At 53.8% G+C, this 20,591-nt stretch overlaps 10 non-coding genes across 10 annotated transcripts; all 10 read right to left on the reverse strand.

The window, feature by feature from the left end:
• Positions 1–2,219: 2,219 nt before the first annotated feature.
• Positions 2,220–2,338, reverse strand: LOC146801520 (5S ribosomal RNA). The gene has a single exon (XR_014968225.1). It is a non-coding gene; the product is annotated as a 5S ribosomal RNA (ribosomal RNA).
• Positions 2,339–3,294: 956 nt separating this feature from the next.
• Positions 3,295–3,413, reverse strand: LOC146801521 (5S ribosomal RNA). Its single transcript, XR_014968226.1, has one exon. It is a non-coding gene; the product is annotated as a 5S ribosomal RNA (ribosomal RNA).
• Positions 3,414–6,291: 2,878 nt separating this feature from the next.
• Positions 6,292–6,410, reverse strand: LOC146801522 (5S ribosomal RNA). The gene has a single exon (XR_014968227.1). It is a non-coding gene; the product is annotated as a 5S ribosomal RNA (ribosomal RNA).
• Positions 6,411–7,366: 956 nt separating this feature from the next.
• Positions 7,367–7,485, reverse strand: LOC146801523 (5S ribosomal RNA). Its single transcript, XR_014968229.1, has one exon. It is a non-coding gene; the product is annotated as a 5S ribosomal RNA (ribosomal RNA).
• Positions 7,486–10,362: 2,877 nt separating this feature from the next.
• Positions 10,363–10,481, reverse strand: LOC146801524 (5S ribosomal RNA). Its single transcript, XR_014968230.1, has one exon. It is a non-coding gene; the product is annotated as a 5S ribosomal RNA (ribosomal RNA).
• A 972-nt stretch (positions 10,482–11,453) lies between these two features.
• Positions 11,454–11,572, reverse strand: LOC146801525 (5S ribosomal RNA). Its single transcript, XR_014968231.1, has one exon. It is a non-coding gene; the product is annotated as a 5S ribosomal RNA (ribosomal RNA).
• A 2,871-nt stretch (positions 11,573–14,443) lies between these two features.
• LOC146801526 (5S ribosomal RNA) lies at positions 14,444–14,562 on the reverse strand. Its single transcript, XR_014968232.1, has one exon. It is a non-coding gene; the product is annotated as a 5S ribosomal RNA (ribosomal RNA).
• A 956-nt stretch (positions 14,563–15,518) lies between these two features.
• On the reverse strand, positions 15,519–15,637 carry LOC146801527 (5S ribosomal RNA). Its single transcript, XR_014968233.1, has one exon. It is a non-coding gene; the product is annotated as a 5S ribosomal RNA (ribosomal RNA).
• A 2,875-nt stretch (positions 15,638–18,512) lies between these two features.
• Positions 18,513–18,631, reverse strand: LOC146801528 (5S ribosomal RNA). The gene has a single exon (XR_014968234.1). It is a non-coding gene; the product is annotated as a 5S ribosomal RNA (ribosomal RNA).
• Positions 18,632–19,603: 972 nt separating this feature from the next.
• On the reverse strand, positions 19,604–19,722 carry LOC146801529 (5S ribosomal RNA). Its single transcript, XR_014968235.1, has one exon. It is a non-coding gene; the product is annotated as a 5S ribosomal RNA (ribosomal RNA).
• Positions 19,723–20,591: the final 869 nt, after the last annotated feature.

Genomic DNA, 20,591 nt, shown 5'->3' on the forward strand with positions numbered 1-20,591 from the left:
TGAAAGCCTGCCTCAACACCGCCGCCAGACTCGCAACGGGTTGAAACAACATTTGACCACATTTCTCCCCCTGCCTCAAAGCTCTGAACTGGCTTCCCCTGAAGGCCAGAATACAATTTAAAGCGGCTTGCATAACTCACAAATCTCTGTACGCGAATTCACCTACATTTCTTGCACAAAAACTCGTGATATCCGGACAGGCCAGAAACTCCCGATATGCCAAAAAGCACGCTTCGGGAAGAAAAAAACCTACAATCGAGCCTTCTCTGGGGCCGCTCCAAGAATCTGGAACTCTCTCCCACCCTCCATCAGAAGACTTCCGTCACTGGCACACTTTAAGAAGGAGACCAAAACTTTCTTTAATGGGAAAATAGCTCATCTAATGAATACTTTACAATCACCTCATAGGCTTGTTCCACCCTCCAACTCGGCATTATCCACGGCCTCCACGGATGACACATTTTTCTGGACTCCTGGGCATCCCCCCCAAGAGCTGAGACTGCGCGCCTTCTTGTACATGTAACTACCCGCTCTAATTTGTTATCCCACATGTAGCTTCGACCTCAGACGGGGTGCACCTCGTGGATATGGAAACCTTCTTGTATGGTTTTTTTATCTGCATGCTTCAATTTTCTCCCACATGTAGCTTGGACCTCAGACTGCGTGCTCCTCCTGTATATTGTATCCCTATCTCTCCCAATCTGATCCCTCCCATCCTTATGCGTTGTTTTCCTCCCCCTCAATCCTGTAAAGCGCTCTGATACCCTCACGGGTCTGGTTCGCGCTCTATAAAACTATAAATAAATAAATAAATGACACGCAGGCTCCGACCTCCCTATAGGTGCCAGCTGGGGAGCTAGCAAACCAGCAGCCTGGTGTTTTCACCAAGAGCCTGGTCTTGCTTTGCACTGGGCTCTAAGGCACTCTATCGGGCCGCTCCGCCATGTGGCAGGGGCTGCCGGACTACAACTCTTCAACTCATGCTCACCCGCAGAAGCATTGGCATGGCAATTTTTTTTCCCAGGGAGCTCTGGCTGCAAGTTTTCTTTTCTTTTTTTTATCAGAGACCGAGCCCTCGTATGCAAATCACGTCCATGTCCAGGGCCTGCCACCGTGTGTATAGAGAAGAGAGACTGAGATGAGGGTCTGAGTGCTCTATGGTTGCGTGGTCCTCGTTGCCAACGGCCTGACTTCAGCAGCCGCCCGTCCTTAAAGGCGGTGAGGCCACGCCCCCGCCCTTTTGGACATAAGGAGTGTATGTCAGGCTGAAGAAAGGTCAGCTTGACAGACACTCTTTATGTTCAGGCCAGGAGTTGGAGATGCGCTAAATGCGCAGGCTCCCGGCTGCCTAAGCTGAGGTTTGCTGGGCTGAGGATGTCACAGCTCTGGTGGGCCTGACCTCCTCGGCTCAGCAAAAGGTCCTTGAGGCCCTCCCCTCCTGTTGAGGGAGAGCTTCAGTGAAAGCCTCGTAGCTGGACGCTTCATTTTTAAACCCCGAAGCGCCAACGGCCGAGTGTCTGTCACCGACTCTGTCCCCATCCTGCTCTGTAACGAGTGAGCGACTGCTGCCTCCCCTCATTGGCTGACCAAGGTAGCAGTGGCAACCCTCTTGGCAGCTCCCGGAGGCCTGCAGCAGGTAAGTGTTGCTTTTTTCTTGACGCCGTTTGGTTCGTTTGTTCGTGTGCGCATGTATGAATGTATGTGTATTTGTGAGTGAGTGTTGTGTACGGGGTGTGTGCGAGTGTCTGCTTGTGAATGCATGGGTGTAAGTGAGTGCGTATGTGTGTGCGTGTGTGTGCGCCCCGCACCCCTCTCGGTTGTACTCGGCGGCCCTCGCTGCCTGGCTCTCCGGCTCACCCCCCCTGCTTTCGGGCTGCTGGGGAAAGCCAATAGATGGGGACCTGGAACCGATGCTGGCCCGTGCAGCAGCTCTGCGCCGCCGAGAGAAGAAAACCACATCTTGCGGGGTTGGGGTGGGGGGGGGGGGGGGGGGGGGGTGTTGGAGTCGGTCCCGTGTTCTGTCTTATGGCACAGCTTTTTTTCTTTCTGGACCCAGTGTAAAGCGCAGCCGAATGTTCAATATCCGAGCGGAAAGTTATGGGCCCTGAGTGTTGCGAACCTGATGGCGTTTTTTTTTTTTTTTAAGAAACAAAAAATAAAAGAGTAGAATAGATCCCGCCCCCAAAAAAACGGAAGTGCCATTGGTCAGAGAGGCAAAATGCCTACAGCACCTGGTATTCCCAGGCGGTCTCCCATCCAAGTACTAACCAGGCCCGACCCTGCTTAGCTTCCGAGATCGGACGAGATCGGGCGCATTCAGGGTGGTATGGCCGTAGGCACGTGAGCGTGCCTGTTCAGGCCTCTTGTGCTGCGGCAGCCCGCTTGTCATCACCAGGCGTCCCTCGAGTACCTTTGCACATTTCCCTTTAACACCTGCCCTCCATATCAAACTTCCTGCACACTGCCAAGCACAGCCCTCTCTTGCACTTGCTTACTTTACACTTTCGCACAGGCTGGCTGCGACCACCCTTCTTTAGGGGCCGGCATTAGCAGCAGACCAGCAGCCGGACCTTTTTAACAAGCGCCGCCTAGCCTTGCTTCGCACTGGCCTCCAGGCACTTGCTTCGCCCTGGCCTCCAAGGCACTCTGCTCGGGACACTTCTCTATGTGCCGGGGGCTGCAGGGACTCCCGCTCAGCAGCTGATGCTCACCCGAACTCTGGGGAGGCAACTTCTTTACCCTCAATCTCTGGCTGCCGCAAGTCTCCTGTCTTTTTGTAAAAAAAGAAAAAACACCAAGAACTGGCCCCTCATATGCAAATAATGTCCGTGCCCCGCCCCCTCTGTCCGTATAGAAAAGAGAGTGAGGCGAGGGTCCGAGTACTGCCTGGGTCCATGGCCCTTAATGTCACGGGCCTGGCTCTCCGCCTCAGCGGGCCCCTGCTCCCGGGCTGCCTCGGACAGCCCAGCCGAGGGAGGGGGGCCCCCGGAACCGGGGCCGGCGCAGCCCATCAGCAGCGGCAGCTTGCAGCAGCTCCCCAGCCTTAGCTAGGGGTCCTCTGTCCTGTCTTAGGGCAAAGTTTTTCTTCATTTTCTTTCAGTTTTCGAGTTTAAAGTTAAGGGCCACGCATATTGTAAACTCGTTGCCGGTTTCTTTATAAATAAATAAAAAAAAAAAACAAAGAGGAGGAGGGAGAGGAGGAGAGCAGAATATATGTATATTTGTTAGAAAATGCTATGAGCCAGGAAGATTAGGTGTGATTGTGCAGGGGACGCGCAGCAGCGAGTGGCAAAATGCCTACAGCACCTGGTATTCCCAGGCGGTCTCCCATCCAAGTACTAACCAGGCCCGACCCTGCTTAGCTTCCGAGATCGGACGAGATCGGGCGCATTCAGGGTGGTATGGCCGTAGGCATGGGAGGCTGCCTGTTCAGGCCTCTTGTGCTCACACCACCCGCCACTCTGGAACCTTCTGCGCTGCGCACACTTGCACACTTCCCTTCAACAACTGCCCTCCCTTGGCAAGCTTGCTACAGATAGCCAAGCACAGCCCTGGCTTTCACCAGCCGTGCGCTTGCTTATTTCACACTTCTGCCGCCAACATCTCCTACCTTATGTACGCCCACCGTACACAGGTCTACATAAAAATCTCTTTCCCCGAGGACATTTTCTCCCTAAACGAGGCACTGAAGCGGCCAGTCCACTGGCTCACCAGCAACCAGCTTAAACTCAACGCAAACAAAACGGAATTCCTTCTGACCCCCCCCCCCCCACCCAAACCAAACCCAGACATCCAGGAATGGATCAAGACCATCACTGCACTCAACTGCCCTCCTACCATTATTGAGTCGGCGAAATCCCTGGGAATAACCCTTGACGGCAGCTTGCATATGCATGGCCGTATAAACGCGATGGCCAAAACGGCTAGATTCCACCCGAGCTACCTAAGAAACCTAAAACCCTTCCTCGATGTGTCCGGCCTTAAAATGGCAACCCAGGCCCTAGTCATTTCCAGACTTGAATATGGATGCTCTACTCTTGCAGGGCTACCCAAGAACTCTCTGGCCCCGTTGAAAGCCTGCCTCAACACCGCCGCCAGACTCGTAACGGGTTGAAAACAATTTGACCACATCTCTCCCCACCTCAAAGCTCTGAACTGGCTTCCCCAGAAGGCCAGAATACAATTTGAAGTGGCTTGCATAACTCACAAAGCTCTGTACGCGAATTCACCTACATATCTTGCACAAAAACTCGTGATATCCGGACAGGCCAGAAACTCCCGATCTGCCAAAAAGCACGCTTCGGGAAGAAAAAAACCTGCAATCGAGCCTTCTCTGGGGCCGCTCCAAGAATCTGGCACTCTCTCCCACCCTCCATCAGAAGACTTCCGTCACTGGCACACTTTAAGAAGGAGACCAAAACTTTCTTTAACAGGAAAATAGCTCATCTAAGGAATACTTTACAATCACCTCATAGACTTGTTCCACCCTCCACCTCGGCATTATCCACGGCCTCCACGGATGACACATTTTTCTGGACTCCTGGGCATCCCCCCCAAGAGCTGAGACTGCGCGCCTTCTTGTACATGTAACTACCCGCTCTAATTTGTTATCCCACATGTAGCTTCGACCTCAGACGGGGTGCACCTCGTGGATATGGAAACCTTCTTGTATGGTTTTTTTATCTGCATGCTTCAATTTTCTCCCACATGTAGCTTGGACCTCAGACTGCGTGCTCCTCCTGTATATTGTATCCCTATCTCTCCCAATCTGATCCCTCCCATCCTTATGCGTTGTTTTCCTCCCCCTCAATCCTGTAAAGCGCTCTGATACCCTCACGGGTCTGGTTCGCGCTCTATAAAACTATAAATAAATAAATAAATGACACGCAGGCTCCGACCTCCCTATAGGTGCCAGCTGGGGAGCTAGCAAACCAGCAGCCTGGTGTTTTCACCAAGAGCCTGGCCTTGCTTTGCACTGGGCTCTAAGGCACTCTATCGGGCCGCTCCGCCATGTGGCAGGGGCTGCCGGACTACAACTCTTCAACTCATGCTCACCCGCAGAAGCATTGGCATGGCAATTTTTTTTCCCAGGGAGCTCTGGCTGCAAGTTTTCTTTTCTTTTTTTTTATCAGAGACCGAGCCCTCGTATGCAAATCACGTCCATGTCCAGGGCCTGCCACCGTGTGTATAGAGAAGAGAGACTGAGATGAGGGTCTGAGTGCTCTATGGTTGCGTGGTCCTCGTTGCCAACGGCCTGACTTCAGCAGCCGCCCGTCCTTAAAGGCGGTGAGGCCACGCCCCCGCCCTTTTGGACATAAGGAGTGTATGTCAGGCTGAAGAAAGGTCAGCTTGACAGACACTCTTTATGTTCAGGCCAGGAGTTGGAGATGCGCTAAATGCGCAGGCTCCCGGCTGCCTAAGCTGAGGTTTGCTGGGCTGAGGATGTCACAGCTCTGGTGGGCCTGACCTCCTCGGCTCAGCAAAAGGTCCTTGAGGCCCTCCCCTCCTGTTGAGGGAGAGCTTCAGTGAAAGCCTCGTAGCTGGACGCTTCATTTTTAAACCCCGAAGCGCCAACGGCCGAGTGTCTGTCACCGACTCTGTCCCCATCCTGCTCTGTAACGAGTGAGCGACTGCTGCCTCCCCTCATTGGCTGACCAAGGTAGCAGTGGCAACCCTCTTGGCAGCTCCCGGAGGCCTGCAGCAGGTAAGTGTTGCTTTTTTCTTGACGCCGTTTGGTTCGTTTGTTCGTGTGCGCATGTATGAATGTATGTGTATTTGTGAGTGAGTGTTGTGTACGGGGTGTGTGCGAGTGTCTGCTTGTGAATGCATGGGTGTAAGTGAGTGCGTATGTGTGTGCGTGTGTGTGCGCCCCGCACCCCTCTCGGTTGTACTCGGCGGCCCTCGCTGACTGGCTCTCCGGCTCACCCCCCCTGCTTTCGGGCTGCTGGGGAAAGCCAATAGATGGGGACCTGGAACCGATGCTGGCCCGTGCAGCAGCTCTGCGCCGCCGAGAGAAGAAAACCACATCTTGCGGGGTTGGGGTGGGGGTGGGGGGGGGGGGGGAGGGGGTGTTGGAGTCGGTCCCGTGTTCTGTCTCATGGCACAGCTTTTTTTCTTTCTGGACCCAGTGTAAAGCGCAGCCGAATGTTCAATATCCGAGCGGAAAGTTATGGGCCCTGAGTGTTGCGAACCTGATGGCGTTTTTTTTTTTTTTTAAGAAACAAAAAATAAAAGAGTAGAATAGATCCCGCCCCCCAAAAAACGGAAGTGCCATTGGTCAGAGAGGCAAAATGCCTACAGCACCTGGTATTCCCAGGCGGTCTCCCATCCAAGTACTAACCAGGCCCGACCCTGCTTAGCTTCCGAGATCGGACGAGATCGGGCGCATTCAGGGTGGTATGGCCGTAGGCACGAGAGCGTGCCTGTTCAGGCCTCTTGTGCTGCGGCAGCCCGCGTGTCATCACCAGGCGTCCCTCGAGTACCTTTGCACATTTCCCTTTAACACCTGCCCTCCATATCAAACTTCCTGCACACTGCCAAGCACAGCCCTCTCTTGCACTTGCTTACTTTACACTTTCGCACAGGCTGGCTGCGACCACCCTTCTTTAGGGGCCGGCATTAGCAGCAGACCAGCAGCCGGACCTTTTTAACAAGCGCCGCCTAGCCTTGCTTCGCACTGGCCTCCAGGCACTTGCTTCGCCCTGGCCTCCAAGGCACTCTGCTCGGGACACTTCTCTATGTGCCGGGGGCTGCAGGGACTCCCGCTCAGCAGCTGATGCTCACCCGAACTCTGGGGAGGCAACTTCTTTACCCTCAATCTCTGGCTGCCGCAAGTCTCCTGTCTTTTTGTAAAAAAAGAAAAAACACCAAGAACTGGCCCCTCATATGCAAATAATGTCCGTGCCCCGCCCCCTCTGTCCGTATAGAAAAGAGAGTGAGGCGAGGGTCCGAGTACTGCCTGGGTCCATGGCCCTTAATGTCACGGGCCTGGCTCTCCGCCTCAGCGGGCCCCTGCTCCCGGGCTGCCTCGGACAGCCCAGCCGAGGGAGGGGGGCCCCCGGAACCGGGGCCGGCGCAGCCCATCAGCAGCGGCAGCTTGCAGCAGCTCCCCAGCCTTAGCTAGGGGTCCTCTGTCCTGTCTTAGGGCAAAGTTTTTCTTCATTTTCTTTCAGTTTTCGAGTTTAAAGTTAAGGGCCACGCATATTGTAAACTCGTTGCCGGTTTCTTTATAAATAAATAAAAAAAAAAAACAAAGAGGAGGAGGGAGAGGAGGAGAGCAGAATATATGTATATTTGTTAGAAAATGCTATGAGCCAGGAAGATTAGGTGTGATTGTGCAGGGGACGCGCAGCAGCGAGTGGCAAAATGCCTACAGCACCTGGTATTCCCAGGCGGTCTCCCATCCAAGTACTAACCAGGCCCGACCCTGCTTAGCTTCCGAGATCGGACGAGATCGGGCGCATTCAGGGTGGTATGGCCGTAGGCATGGGAGGCTGCCTGTTCAGGCCTCTTGTGCTCACACCACCCGCCACTCTGGAACCTTCTGCGCTGCGCACACTTGCACACTTCCCTTCAACAACTGCCCTCCCTTGGCAAGCTTGCTACAGATAGCCAAGCACAGCCCTGGCTTTCACCAGCCGTGCGCTTGCTTATTTCACACTTCTGCCGCCAACATCTCCTACCTTATGTACGCCCACCGTACACAGGTCTACATAAAAATCTCTTTCCCCGAGGACATTTTCTCCCTAAACGAGGCACTGAAGCGGCCAGTCCACTGGCTCACCAGCAACCAGCTTAAACTCAACGCAAACAAAACGGAATTCCTTCTGACCCCCCCCCCCCACCCAAACCAAACCCAGACATCCAGGAATGGATCAAGACCATCACTGCACTCAACTGCCCTCCTACCATTATTGAGTCGGCGAAATCCCTGGGAATAACCCTTGACGGCAGCTTGCATATGCATGGCCGTATAAACGCGATGGCCAAAACGGCTAGATTCCACCCGAGCTACCTAAGAAACCTAAAACCCTTCCTCGATGTGTCCGGCCTTAAAATGGCAACCCAGGCCCTAGTCATTTCCAGACTTGAATATGGATGCTCTACTCTTGCAGGGCTACCCAAGAACTCTCTGGCCCCGTTGAAAGCCTGCCTCAACACCGCCGCCAGACTCGTAACGGGTTGAAAACAATTTGACCACATCTCTCCCCACCTCAAAGCTCTGAACTGGCTTCCCCAGAAGGCCAGAATACAATTTGAAGTGGCTTGCATAACTCACAAAGCTCTGTACGCGAATTCACCTACATATCTTGCACAAAAACTCGTGATATCCGGACAGGCCAGAAACTCCCGATCTGCCAAAAAGCACGCTTCGGGAAGAAAATAACCTGCAATCGAGCCTTCTCTGGGGCCGCTCCAAGAATCTGGCACTCTCTCCCACCCTCCATCAGAAGACTTCCGTCACTGGCACACTTTAAGAAGGAGACCAAAACTTTCTTTAACAGGAAAATAGCTCATCTAAGGAATACTTTACAATCACCTCATAGACTTGTTCCACCCTCCACCTCGGCATTATCCACGGCCTCCACGGATGACACATTTTTCTGGACTCCTGGGCATCCCCCCCAAGAGCTGAGACTGCGCGCCTTCTTGTACATGTAACTACCCGCTCTAATTTGTTATCCCACATGTAGCTTCGACCTCAGACGGGGTGCACCTCGTGGATATGGAAACCTTCTTGTATGGTTTTTTTATCTGCATGCTTCAATTTTCTCCCACATGTAGCTTGGACCTTAGACTGCGTGCTCCTCCTGTATATTGTATCCCTATCTCTCCCAATCTGATCCCTCCCATCCTTATGCGTTGTTTTCCTCCCCCTCAATCCTGTAAAGCGCTCTGATACCCTCACGGGTCTGGTTCGCGCTCTATAAAACTATAAATAAATAAATAAATGACACGCAGGCTCCGACCTCCCTATAGGTGCCAGCTGGGGAGCTAGCAAACCAGCAGCCTGGTGTTTTCACCAAGAGCCTGGCCTTGCTTTGCACTGGGCTCTAAGGCACTCTATCGGGCCGCTCCGCCATGTGGCAGGGGCTGCCGGACTACAACTCTTCAACTCATGCTCACCCGCAGAAGCATTGGCATGGCAATTTTTTTTCCCAGGGAGCTCTGGCTGCAAGTTTTCTTTTCTTTTTTTTTATCAGAGACCGAGCCCTCGTATGCAAATCACGTCCATGTCCAGGGCCTGCCACCGTGTGTATAGAGAAGAGAGACTGAGATGAGGGTCTGAGTGCTCTATGGTTGCGTGGTCCTCGTTGCCAACGGCCTGACTTCAGCAGCCGCCCGTCCTTAAAGGCGGTGAGGCCACGCCCCCGCCCTTTTGGACATAAGGAGTGTATGTCAGGCTGAAGAAAGGTCAGCTTGACAGACACTCTTTATGTTCAGGCCAGGAGTTGGAGATGCGCTAAATGCGCAGGCTCCCGGCTGCCTAAGCTGAGGTTTGCTGGGCTGAGGATGTCACAGCTCTGGTGGGCCTGACCTCCTCGGCTCAGCAAAAGGTCCTTGAGGCCCTCCCCTCCTGTTGAGGGAGAGCTTCAGTGAAAGCCTCGTAGCTGGACGCTTCATTTTTAAACCCCGAAGCGCCAACGGCCGAGTGTCTGTCACCGACTCTGTCCCCATCCTGCTCTGTAACGAGTGAGCGACTGCTGCCTCCCCTCATTGGCTGACCAAGGTAGCAGTGGCAACCCTCTTGGCAGCTCCCGGAGGCCTGCAGCAGGTAAGTGTTGCTTTTTTCTTGACGCCGTTTGGTTCGTTTGTTCGTGTGCGCATGTATGAATGTATGTGTATTTGTGAGTGAGTGTTGTGTACGGGGTGTGTGCGAGTGTCTGCTTGTGAATGCATGGGTGTAAGTGAGTGCGTATGTGTGTGCGTGTGTGTGCGCCCCGCACCCCTCTCGGTTGTACTCGGCGGCCCTCGCTGCCTGGCTCTCCGGCTCACCCCCCCTGCTTTCGGGCTGCTGGGGAAAGCCAATAGATGGGGACCTGGAACCGATGCTGGCCCGTGCAGCAGCTCTGCGCCGCCGAGAGAAGAAAACCACATCTTGCGGGGTTGGGGTGGGGGTGGGGGGGGGGGGGGGGGGGGTGTTGGAGTCGGTCCCGTGTTCTGTCTTATGGCACAGCTTTTTTTCTTTCTGGACCCAGTGTAAAGCGCAGCCGAATGTTCAATATCCGAGCGGAAAGTTATGGGCCCTGAGTGTTGCGAACCTGATGGCGTTTTTTTTTTTTTTTAAGAAACAAAAAATAAAAGAGTAGAATAGATCCCGCCCCCAAAAAAACGGAAGTGCCATTGGTCAGAGAGGCAAAATGCCTACAGCACCTGGTATTCCCAGGCGGTCTCCCATCCAAGTACTAACCAGGCCCGACCCTGCTTAGCTTCCGAGATCGGACGAGATCGGGCGCATTCAGGGTGGTATGGCCGTAGGCACGTGAGCGTGCCTGTTCAGGCCTCTTGTGCTGCGGCAGCCCGCTTGTCATCACCAGGCGTCCCTCGAGTACCTTTGCACATTTCCCTTTAACACCTGCCCTCCATATCAAACTTCCTGCACACTGCCAAGCACAGCCCTCTCTTGCACTTGCTTACTTTACACTTTCGCACAGGCTGGCTGCGACCACCCTTCTTTAGGGGCCGGCATTAGCAGCAGACCAGCAGCCTGACCTTTTTAACAAGCGCCGCCTAGCCTTGCTTCGCACTGGCCTCCAGGCACTTGCTTCGCCCCGGCCTCCAAGGCACTCTGCTCGGGACACTTCTCTATGTGCCGGGGGGCTGCAGGGACTCTCGCTCAGCAGCTGATGCTCACCCGATATCTGGGGAGGCAACTTCTTTACCCCCAATCTCTGGCTGCTGCAAGTCTCCTGTCTTTTTGTAAAAAAAAAAAAAAAGAAACCTCAAGAACTGGCCCCTCATATGCAAATAATGTCCGTGCCCCGCCCCGCCCCCTCTGTCCGTATAGAAAAGAGAGTGAGGCGAGGGTCCGAGAACTGCCTGGGTCCATGGCCCTTAATGTCACCGGCCTGGCTCTCCGCCTCAGCGGCCCCCTGCTCCCGGGCTGCCTCGGACAGCCCAGCCGAGGGAGAGGGGGCCCGGAACCGGGGCCGGCGCAGCCCATCAGCAGCGGCAGCTTGCAGCAGCTCCCCAGCCTTAGCTAGGGGTCCTCTGTCCTGTCTTAGGGCAAAGTTTTTCTTCATTTTCTTTCAGTTTTCGAGTTTAAAGTTAAGGGCCACGCATATTGTAAACTCGTTGCCGGCTTCTTTATAAATAAATAAATAAAGAAATAAAAAAAACAGAGGAGGAGGGAGAGGAGGAGAGCAGAATATATGTATATTTGTTAGAAAATGCTATGAGCCAGGAAGATTAGGTGTGATTGTGCAGGGGACGCGCAGCAGCGAGTGGCAAAATGCCTACAGCACCTGGTATTCCCAGGCGGTCTCCCATCCAAGTACTAACCAGGCCCGACCCTGCTTAGCTTCCGAGATCGGACGAGATCGGGCGCATTCAGGGTGGTATGGCCGTAGGCATGGGAGGCTGCCTGTTCAGGCCTCTTGTGCTGACACCACCCGCCACTCTGGAACCTTCTGCGCTGCGCACACTTGCACACTTCCCTTCAACAACTGCCCTCCCTTGGCAAGCTTGCTACAGATAGCCAAGCACAGCCCTGGCTTTCACCAGCCGTGCACTTGCTTATTTCACACTTCTGCCGCCAACATCTCCTACCTTATGTACGCCCACCGTTCACAGGTCTACATAAAAATCTCTTTCCCTGAGGACATTTTCTCCCTAAACGAGGCACTGAAGCTGGCAGTCCACTGGCTCACCAGCAACCAGCTTAAACTCCACGCAAACAAAACGGAATTCCCTCTGATCTCCCCACCCAAACCAAATCCAGACTTCCAGGAATGGATCAAGACCATCACTGCACTAAACTGCCCTCCTACCATTATTGAGTCGGCGAAATCCCTGGGAATAACCCTTGACGGCAGCTTGCATATGCATGGCCATATAAACGCGCTGGCCAGAACGGCTAGATTCCACCTGAGCTACCCAAGAAACCTAAAACCCTTCCTCGATGTGTCCGGCCTTGAAATGGCAACCCAGGCCCTAGTCATTTCTAAACTTGAATATGGATGCTCTACTCTTGCAGGGCTACCCAAGAACTGTCTGGCCCCATTGAAAGCCTGCCTCAACACCGCCGCCAGACTCGCAACGGGTTGAAACAACATTTGACCACATTTCTCCCCCTGCCTCAAAGCTCTGAACTGGCTTCCCCTGAAGGCCAGAATACAATTTAAAGCGGCTTGCATAACTCACAAAGCTCTGTACGCGAATTCACCTACATTTCTTGCACAAAAACTCGTGATATCCGGACAGGCCAGAAACTCCCGATATGCCAAAAAGCACGCTTCGGGAAGAAAAAAACCTACAATCGAGCCTTCTCTGGGGCCGCTCCAAGAATCTGGAACTCTCTCCCACCCTCCATCAGAAGACTTCCGTCACTGGCACACTTTAAGAAGGAGACCAAAACTTTCTTTAATGGGAAAATAGCTCATCTAATGAATACTTTACAATCACCTCATAGGCTTGTTCCACCCTCCAACTCGGCATTATCCACGGCCTCCACGGATGACACATTTTTCTGGACTCCTGGGCATCCCCCCCAAGAGCTGAGACTGCGCGCCTTCTTGTACATGTAACTACCCGCTCTAATTTGTTATCCCACATGTAGCTTCGACCTCAGACGGGGTGCACCTCGTGGATATGGAAACCTTCTTGTATGGTTTTTTTATCTGCATGCTTCAATTTTCTCCCACATGTAGCTTGGACCTCAGACTGCGTGCTCCTCCTGTATATTGTATCCCTATCTCTCCCAATCTGATCCCTCCCATCCTTATGCGTTGTTTTCCTCCCCCTCAATCCTGTAAAGCGCTCTGATACCCTCACGGGTCTGGTTCGCGCTCTATAAAACTATAAATAAATAAATAAATGACACGCAGGCTCCGACCTCCCTATAGGTGCCAGCTGGGGAGCTAGCAAACCAGCAGCCTGGTGTTTTCACCAAGAGCCTGGCCTTGCTTTGCACTGGGCTCTAAGGCACTCTATCGGGCCGCTCCGCCATGTGGCAGGGGCTGCCGGACTACAACTCTTCAACTCATGCTCACCCGCAGAAGCATTGGCATGGCAATTTTTTTTCCCAGGGAGCTCTGGCTGCAAGTTTTCTTTTCTTTTTTTTATCAGAGACCGAGCCCTCGTATGCAAATCACGTCCATGTCCAGGGCCTGCCACCGTGTGTATAGAGAAGAGAGACTGAGATGAGGGTCTGAGTGCTCTATGGTTGCGTGGTCCTCGTTGCCAACGGCCTGACTTCAGCAGCCGCCCGTCCTTAAAGGCGGTGAGGCCACGCCCCCGCCCTTTTGGACATAAGGAGTGTATGTCAGGCTGAAGAAAGGTCAGCTTGACAGACACTCTTTATGTTCAGGCCAGGAGTTGGAGATGCGCTAAATGCGCAGGCTCCCGGCTGCCTAAGCTGAGGTTTGCTGGGCTGAGGATGTCACAGCTCTGGTGGGCCTGACCTCCTCGGCTCAGCAAAAGGTCCTTGAGGCCCTCCCCTCCTGTTGAGGGAGAGCTTCAGTGAAAGCCTCGTAGCTGGACGCTTCATTTTTAAACCCCGAAGTGCCAACGGCCGAGTGTCTGTCACCGACTCTGTCCCCATCCTGCTCTGTAACGAGTGAGCGACTGCTGCCTCCCCTCATTGGCTGACCAAGGTAGCAGTGGCAACCCTCTTGGCAGCTCCCGGAGGCCTGCAGCAGGTAAGTGTTGCTTTTTTCTTGACGCCGTTTGGTTCGTTTGTTCGTGTGCGCATGTATGAATGTATGTGTATTTGTGAGTGAGTGTTGTGTACGGGGTGTGTGCGAGTGTCTGCTTGTGAATGCATGGGTGTAAGTGAGTGCGTATGTGTGTGCGTGTGTGTGCGCCCCGCACCCCTCTCGGTTGTACTCGGCGGCCCTCGCTGCCTGGCTCTCCGGCTCACCCCCCCTGCTTTCGGGCTGCTGGGGAAAGCCAATAGATGGGGACCTGGAACCGATGCTGGCCCGTGCAGCAGCTCTGCGCCGCCGAGAGAAGAAAACCACATCTTGCGGGGTTGGGGTGGGGGTGGGGGGGGGGGGGGGGGTGTTGGAGTCGGTCCCGTGTTCTGTCTTATGGCACAGCTTTTTTTCTTTCTGGACCCAGTGTAAAGCGCAGCCGAATGTTCAATATCCGAGCGGAAAGTTATGGGCCCTGAGTGTTGCGAACCTGATGGCGTTTTTTTTTTTTTTTAAGAAACAAAAAATAAAAGAGTAGAATAGATCCCGCCCCCCAAAAAACGGAAGTGCCATTGGTCAGAGAGGCAAAATGCCTACAGCACCTGGTATTCCCAGGCGGTCTCCCATCCAAGTACTAACCAGGCCCGACCCTGCTTAGCTTCCGAGATCGGACGAGATCGGGCGCATTCAGGGTGGTATGGCCGTAGGCACGAGAGCGTGCCTGTTCAGGCCTCTTGTGCTGCGGCAGCCCGCGTGTCATCACCAGGCGTCCCTCGAGTACCTTTGCACATTTCCCTTTAACACCTGCCCTCCATATCAAACTTCCTGCACACTGCCAAGCACAGCCCTCTCTTGCACTTGCTTACTTTACACTTTCGCACAGGCTGGCTGCGACCACCCTTCTTTAGGGGCCGGCATTAGCAGCAGACCAGCAGCCGGACCTTTTTAACAAGCGCCGCCTAGCCTTGCTTCGCACTGGCCTCCAGGCACTTGCTTCGCCCTGGCCTCCAAGGCACTCTGCTCGGGACACTTCTCTATGTGCCGGGGGCTGCAGGGACTCCCGCTCAGCAGCTGATGCTCACCCGAACTCTGGGGAGGCAACTTCTTTACCCTCAATCTCTGGCTGCCGCAAGTCTCCTGTCTTTTTGTAAAAAAAGAAAAAACACCAAGAACTGGCCCCTCATATGCAAATAATGTCCGTGCCCCGCCCCCTCTGTCCGTATAGAAAAGAGAGTGAGGCGAGGGTCCGAGTACTGCCTGGGTCCATGGCCCTTAATGTCACGGGCCTGGCTCTCCGCCTCAGCGGGCCCCTGCTCCCGGGCTGCCTCGGACAGCCCAGCCGAGGGAGGGGGGCCCCCGGAACCGGGGCCGGCGCAGCCCATCAGCAGCGGCAGCTTGCAGCAGCTCCCCAGCCTTAGCTAGGGGTCCTCTGTCCTGTCTTAGGGCAAAGTTTTTCTTCATTTTCTTTCAGTTTTCGAGTTTAAAGTTAAGGGCCACGCATATTGTAAACTCGTTGCCGGTTTCTTTATAAATAAATAAAAAAAAAAAACAAAGAGGAGGAGGGAGAGGAGGAGAGCAGAATATATGTATATTTGTTAGAAAATGCTATGAGCCAGGAAGATTAGGTGTGATTGTGCAGGGGACGCGCAGCAGCGAGTGGCAAAATGCCTACAGCACCTGGTATTCCCAGGCGGTCTCCCATCCAAGTACTAACCAGGCCCGACCCTGCTTAGCTTCCGAGATCGGACGAGATCGGGCGCATTCAGGGTGGTATGGCCGTAGGCATGGGAGGCTGCCTGTTCAGGCCTCTTGTGCTCACACCACCCGCCACTCTGGAACCTTCTGCGCTGCGCACACTTGCACACTTCCCTTCAACAACTGCCCTCCCTTGGCAAGCTTGCTACAGATAGCCAAGCACAGCCCTGGCTTTCACCAGCCGTGCGCTTGCTTATTTCACACTTCTGCCGCCAACATCTCCTACCTTATGTACGCCCACCGTACACAGGTCTACATAAAAATCTCTTTCCCCGAGGACATTTTCTCCCTAAACGAGGCACTGAAGCGGCCAGTCCACTGGCTCACCAGCAACCAGCTTAAACTCAACGCAAACAAAACGGAATTCCTTCTGACCCCCCCCCCCCACCCAAACCAAACCCAGACATCCAGGAATGGATCAAGACCATCACTGCACTCAACTGCCCTCCTACCATTATTGAGTCGGCGAAATCCCTGGGAATAACCCTTGACGGCAGCTTGCATATGCATGGCCGTATAAACGCGATGGCCAAAACGGCTAGATTCCACCCGAGCTACCTAAGAAACCTAAAACCCTTCCTCGATGTGTCCGGCCTTAAAATGGCAACCCAGGCCCTAGTCATTTCCAGACTTGAATATGGATGCTCTACTCTTGCAGGGCTACCCAAGAACTCTCTGGCCCCGTTGAAAGCCTGCCTCAACACCGCCGCCAGACTCGTAACGGGTTGAAAACAATTTGACCACATCTCTCCCCACCTCAAAGCTCTGAACTGGCTTCCCCAGAAGGCCAGAATACAATTTGAAGTGGCTTGCATAACTCACAAAGCTCTGTACGCGAATTCACCTACATATCTTGCACAAAAACTCGTGATATCCGGACAGGCCAGAAACTCCCGATCTGCCAAAAAGCACGCTTCGGGAAGAAAATAACCTGCAATCGAGCCTTCTCTGGGGCCGCTCCAAGAATCTGGCACTCTCTCCCACCCTCCATCAGAAGACTTCCGTCACTGGCACACTTTAAGAAGGAGACCAAAACTTTCTTTAACAGGAAAATAGCTCATCTAAGGAATACTTTACAATCACCTCATAGACTTGTTCCACCCTCCACCTCGGCATTATCCACGGCCTCCACGGATGACACATTTTTCTGGACTCCTGGGCATCCCCCCCAAGAGCTGAGACTGCGCGCCTTCTTGTACATGTAACTACCCGCTCTAATTTGTTATCCCACATGTAGCTTCGACCTCAGACGGGGTGCACCTCGTGGATATGGAAACCTTCTTGTATGGTTTTTTTATCTGCATGCTTCAATTTTCTCCCACATGTAGCTTGGACCTTAGACTGCGTGCTCCTCCTGTATATTGTATCCCTATCTCTCCCAATCTGATCCCTCCCATCCTTATGCGTTGTTTTCCTCCCCCTCAATCCTGTAAAGCGCTCTGATACCCTCACGGGTCTGGTTCGCGCTCTATAAAACTATAAATAAATAAATAAATGACACGCAGGCTCCGACCTCCCTATAGGTGCCAGCTGGGGAGCTAGCAAACCAGCAGCCTGGTGTTTTCACCAAGAGCCTGGCCTTGCTTTGCACTGGGCTCTAAGGCACTCTATCGGGCCGCTCCGCCATGTGGCAGGGGCTGCCGGACTACAACTCTTCAACTCATGCTCACCCGCAGAAGCATTGGCATGGCAATTTTTTTTCCCAGGGAGCTCTGGCTGCAAGTTTTCTTTTCTTTTTTTTTATCAGAGACCGAGCCCTCGTATGCAAATCACGTCCATGTCCAGGGCCTGCCACCGTGTGTATAGAGAAGAGAGACTGAGATGAGGGTCTGAGTGCTCTATGGTTGCGTGGTCCTCGTTGCCAACGGCCTGACTTCAGCAGCCGCCCGTCCTTAAAGGCGGTGAGGCCACGCCCCCGCCCTTTTGGACATAAGGAGTGTATGTCAGGCTGAAGAAAGGTCAGCTTGACAGACACTCTTTATGTTCAGGCCAGGAGTTGGAGATGCGCTAAATGCGCAGGCTCCCGGCTGCCTAAGCTGAGGTTTGCTGGGCTGAGGATGTCACAGCTCTGGTGGGCCTGACCTCCTCGGCTCAGCAAAAGGTCCTTGAGGCCCTCCCCTCCTGTTGAGGGAGAGCTTCAGTGAAAGCCTCGTAGCTGGACGCTTCATTTTTAAACCCCGAAGCGCCAACGGCCGAGTGTCTGTCACCGACTCTGTCCCCATCCTGCTCTGTAACGAGTGAGCGACTGCTGCCTCCCCTCATTGGCTGACCAAGGTAGCAGTGGCAACCCTCTTGGCAGCTCCCGGAGGCCTGCAGCAGGTAAGTGTTGCTTTTTTCTTGACGCCGTTTGGTTCGTTTGTTCGTGTGCGCATGTATGAATGTATGTGTATTTGTGAGTGAGTGTTGTGTACGGGGTGTGTGCGAGTGTCTGCTTGTGAATGCATGGGTGTAAGTGAGTGCGTATGTGTGTGCGTGTGTGTGCGCCCCGCACCCCTCTCGGTTGTACTCGGCGGCCCTCGCTGCCTGGCTCTCCGGCTCACCCCCCCTGCTTTCGGGCTGCTGGGGAAAGCCAATAGATGGGGACCTGGAACCGATGCTGGCCCGTGCAGCAGCTCTGCGCCGCCGAGAGAAGAAAACCACATCTTGCGGGGTTGGGGTGGGGGTGGGGGGGGGGGGGGGGGGTGTTGGAGTCGGTCCCGTGTTCTGTCTTATGGCACAGCTTTTTTTCTTTCTGGACCCAGTGTAAAGCGCAGCCGAATGTTCAATATCCGAGCGGAAAGTTATGGGCCCTGAGTGTTGCGAACCTGATGGCGTTTTTTTTTTTTTTTAAGAAACAAAAAATAAAAGAGTAGAATAGATCCCGCCCCCAAAAAAACGGAAGTGCCATTGGTCAGAGAGGCAAAATGCCTACAGCACCTGGTATTCCCAGGCGGTCTCCCATCCAAGTACTAACCAGGCCCGACCCTGCTTAGCTTCCGAGATCGGACGAGATCGGGCGCATTCAGGGTGGTATGGCCGTAGGCACGTGAGCGTGCCTGTTCAGGCCTCTTGTGCTGCGGCAGCCCGCTTGTCATCACCAGGCGTCCCTCGAGTACCTTTGCACATTTCCCTTTAACACCTGCCCTCCATATCAAACTTCCTGCACACTGCCAAGCACAGCCCTCTCTTGCACTTGCTTACTTTACACTTTCGCACAGGCTGGCTGCGACCACCCTTCTTTAGGGGCCGGCATTAGCAGCAGACCAGCAGCCTGACCTTTTTAACAAGCGCCGCCTAGCCTTGCTTCGCACTGGCCTCCAGGCACTTGCTTCGCCCCGGCCTCCAAGGCACTCTGCTCGGGACACTTCTCTATGTGCCGGGGGGCTGCAGGGACTCTCGCTCAGCAGCTGATGCTCACCCGATATCTGGGGAGGCAACTTCTTTACCCCCAATCTCTGGCTGCTGCAAGTCTCCTGTCTTTTTGTAAAAAAAAAAAAAAAGAAACCTCAAGAACTGGCCCCTCATATGCAAATAATGTCCGTGCCCCGCCCCGCCCCCTCTGTCCGTATAGAAAAGAGAGTGAGGCGAGGGTCCGAGAACTGCCTGGGTCCATGGCCCTTAATGTCACCGGCCTGGCTCTCCGCCTCAGCGGCCCCCTGCTCCCGGGCTGCCTCGGACAGCCCAGCCGAGGGAGAGGGGGCCCGGAACCGGGGCCGGCGCAGCCCATCAGCAGCGGCAGCTTGCAGCAGCTCCCCAGCCTTAGCTAGGGGTCCTCTGTCCTGTCTTAGGGCAAAGTTTTTCTTCATTTTCTTTCAGTTTTCGAGTTTAAAGTTAAGGGCCACGCATATTGTAAACTCGTTGCCGGCTTCTTTATAAATAAATAAATAAAGAAATAAAAAAAACAGAGGAGGAGGGAGAGGAGGAGAGCAGAATATATGTATATTTGTTAGAAAATGCTATGAGCCAGGAAGATTAGGTGTGATTGTGCAGGGGACGCGCAGCAGCGAGTGGCAAAATGCCTACAGCACCTGGTATTCCCAGGCGGTCTCCCATCCAAGTACTAACCAGGCCCGACCCTGCTTAGCTTCCGAGATCGGACGAGATCGGGCGCATTCAGGGTGGTATGGCCGTAGGCATGGGAGGCTGCCTGTTCAGGCCTCTTGTGCTGACACCACCCGCCACTCTGGAACCTTCTGCGCTGCGCACACTTGCACACTTCCCTTCAACAACTGCCCTCCCTTGGCAAGCTTGCTACAGATAGCCAAGCACAGCCCTGGCTTTCACCAGCCGTGCACTTGCTTATTTCACACTTCTGCCGCCAACATCTCCTACCTTATGTACGCCCACCGTTCACAGGTCTACATAAAAATCTCTTTCCCTGAGGACATTTTCTCCCTAAACGAGGCACTGAAGCTGGCAGTCCACTGGCTCACCAGCAACCAGCTTAAACTCCACGCAAACAAAACGGAATTCCCTCTGATCTCCCCACCCAAACCAAATCCAGACTTCCAGGAATGGATCAAGACCATCACTGCACTAAACTGCCCTCCTACCATTATTGAGTCGGCGAAATCCCTGGGAATAACCCTTGACGGCAGCTTGCATATGCATGGCCATATAAACGCGCTGGCCAGAACGGCTAGATTCCACCTGAGCTACCCAAGAAACCTAAAACCCTTCCTCGATGTGTCCGGCCTTGAAATGGCAACCCAGGCCCTAGTCATTTCTAAACTTGAATATGGATGCTCTACTCTTGCAGGGCTACCCAAGAACTGTCTGGCCCCATTGAAAGCCTGCCTCAACACCGCCGCCAGACTCGCAACGGGTTGAAACAACATTTGACCACATTTCTCCCCCTGCCTCAAAGCTCTGAACTGGCTTCCCCTGAAGGCCAGAATACAATTTAAAGCGGCTTGCATAACTCACAAAGCTCTGTACGCGAATTCACCTACATTTCTTGCACAAAAACTCGTGATATCCGGACAGGCCAGAAACTCCCGATAT

This window comes from Triturus cristatus, chromosome 8 (genome assembly GCF_964204655.1).
Source record: "Triturus cristatus chromosome 8, aTriCri1.1, whole genome shotgun sequence".
NCBI lineage: Eukaryota > Metazoa > Chordata > Amphibia > Caudata > Salamandridae > Triturus > Triturus cristatus.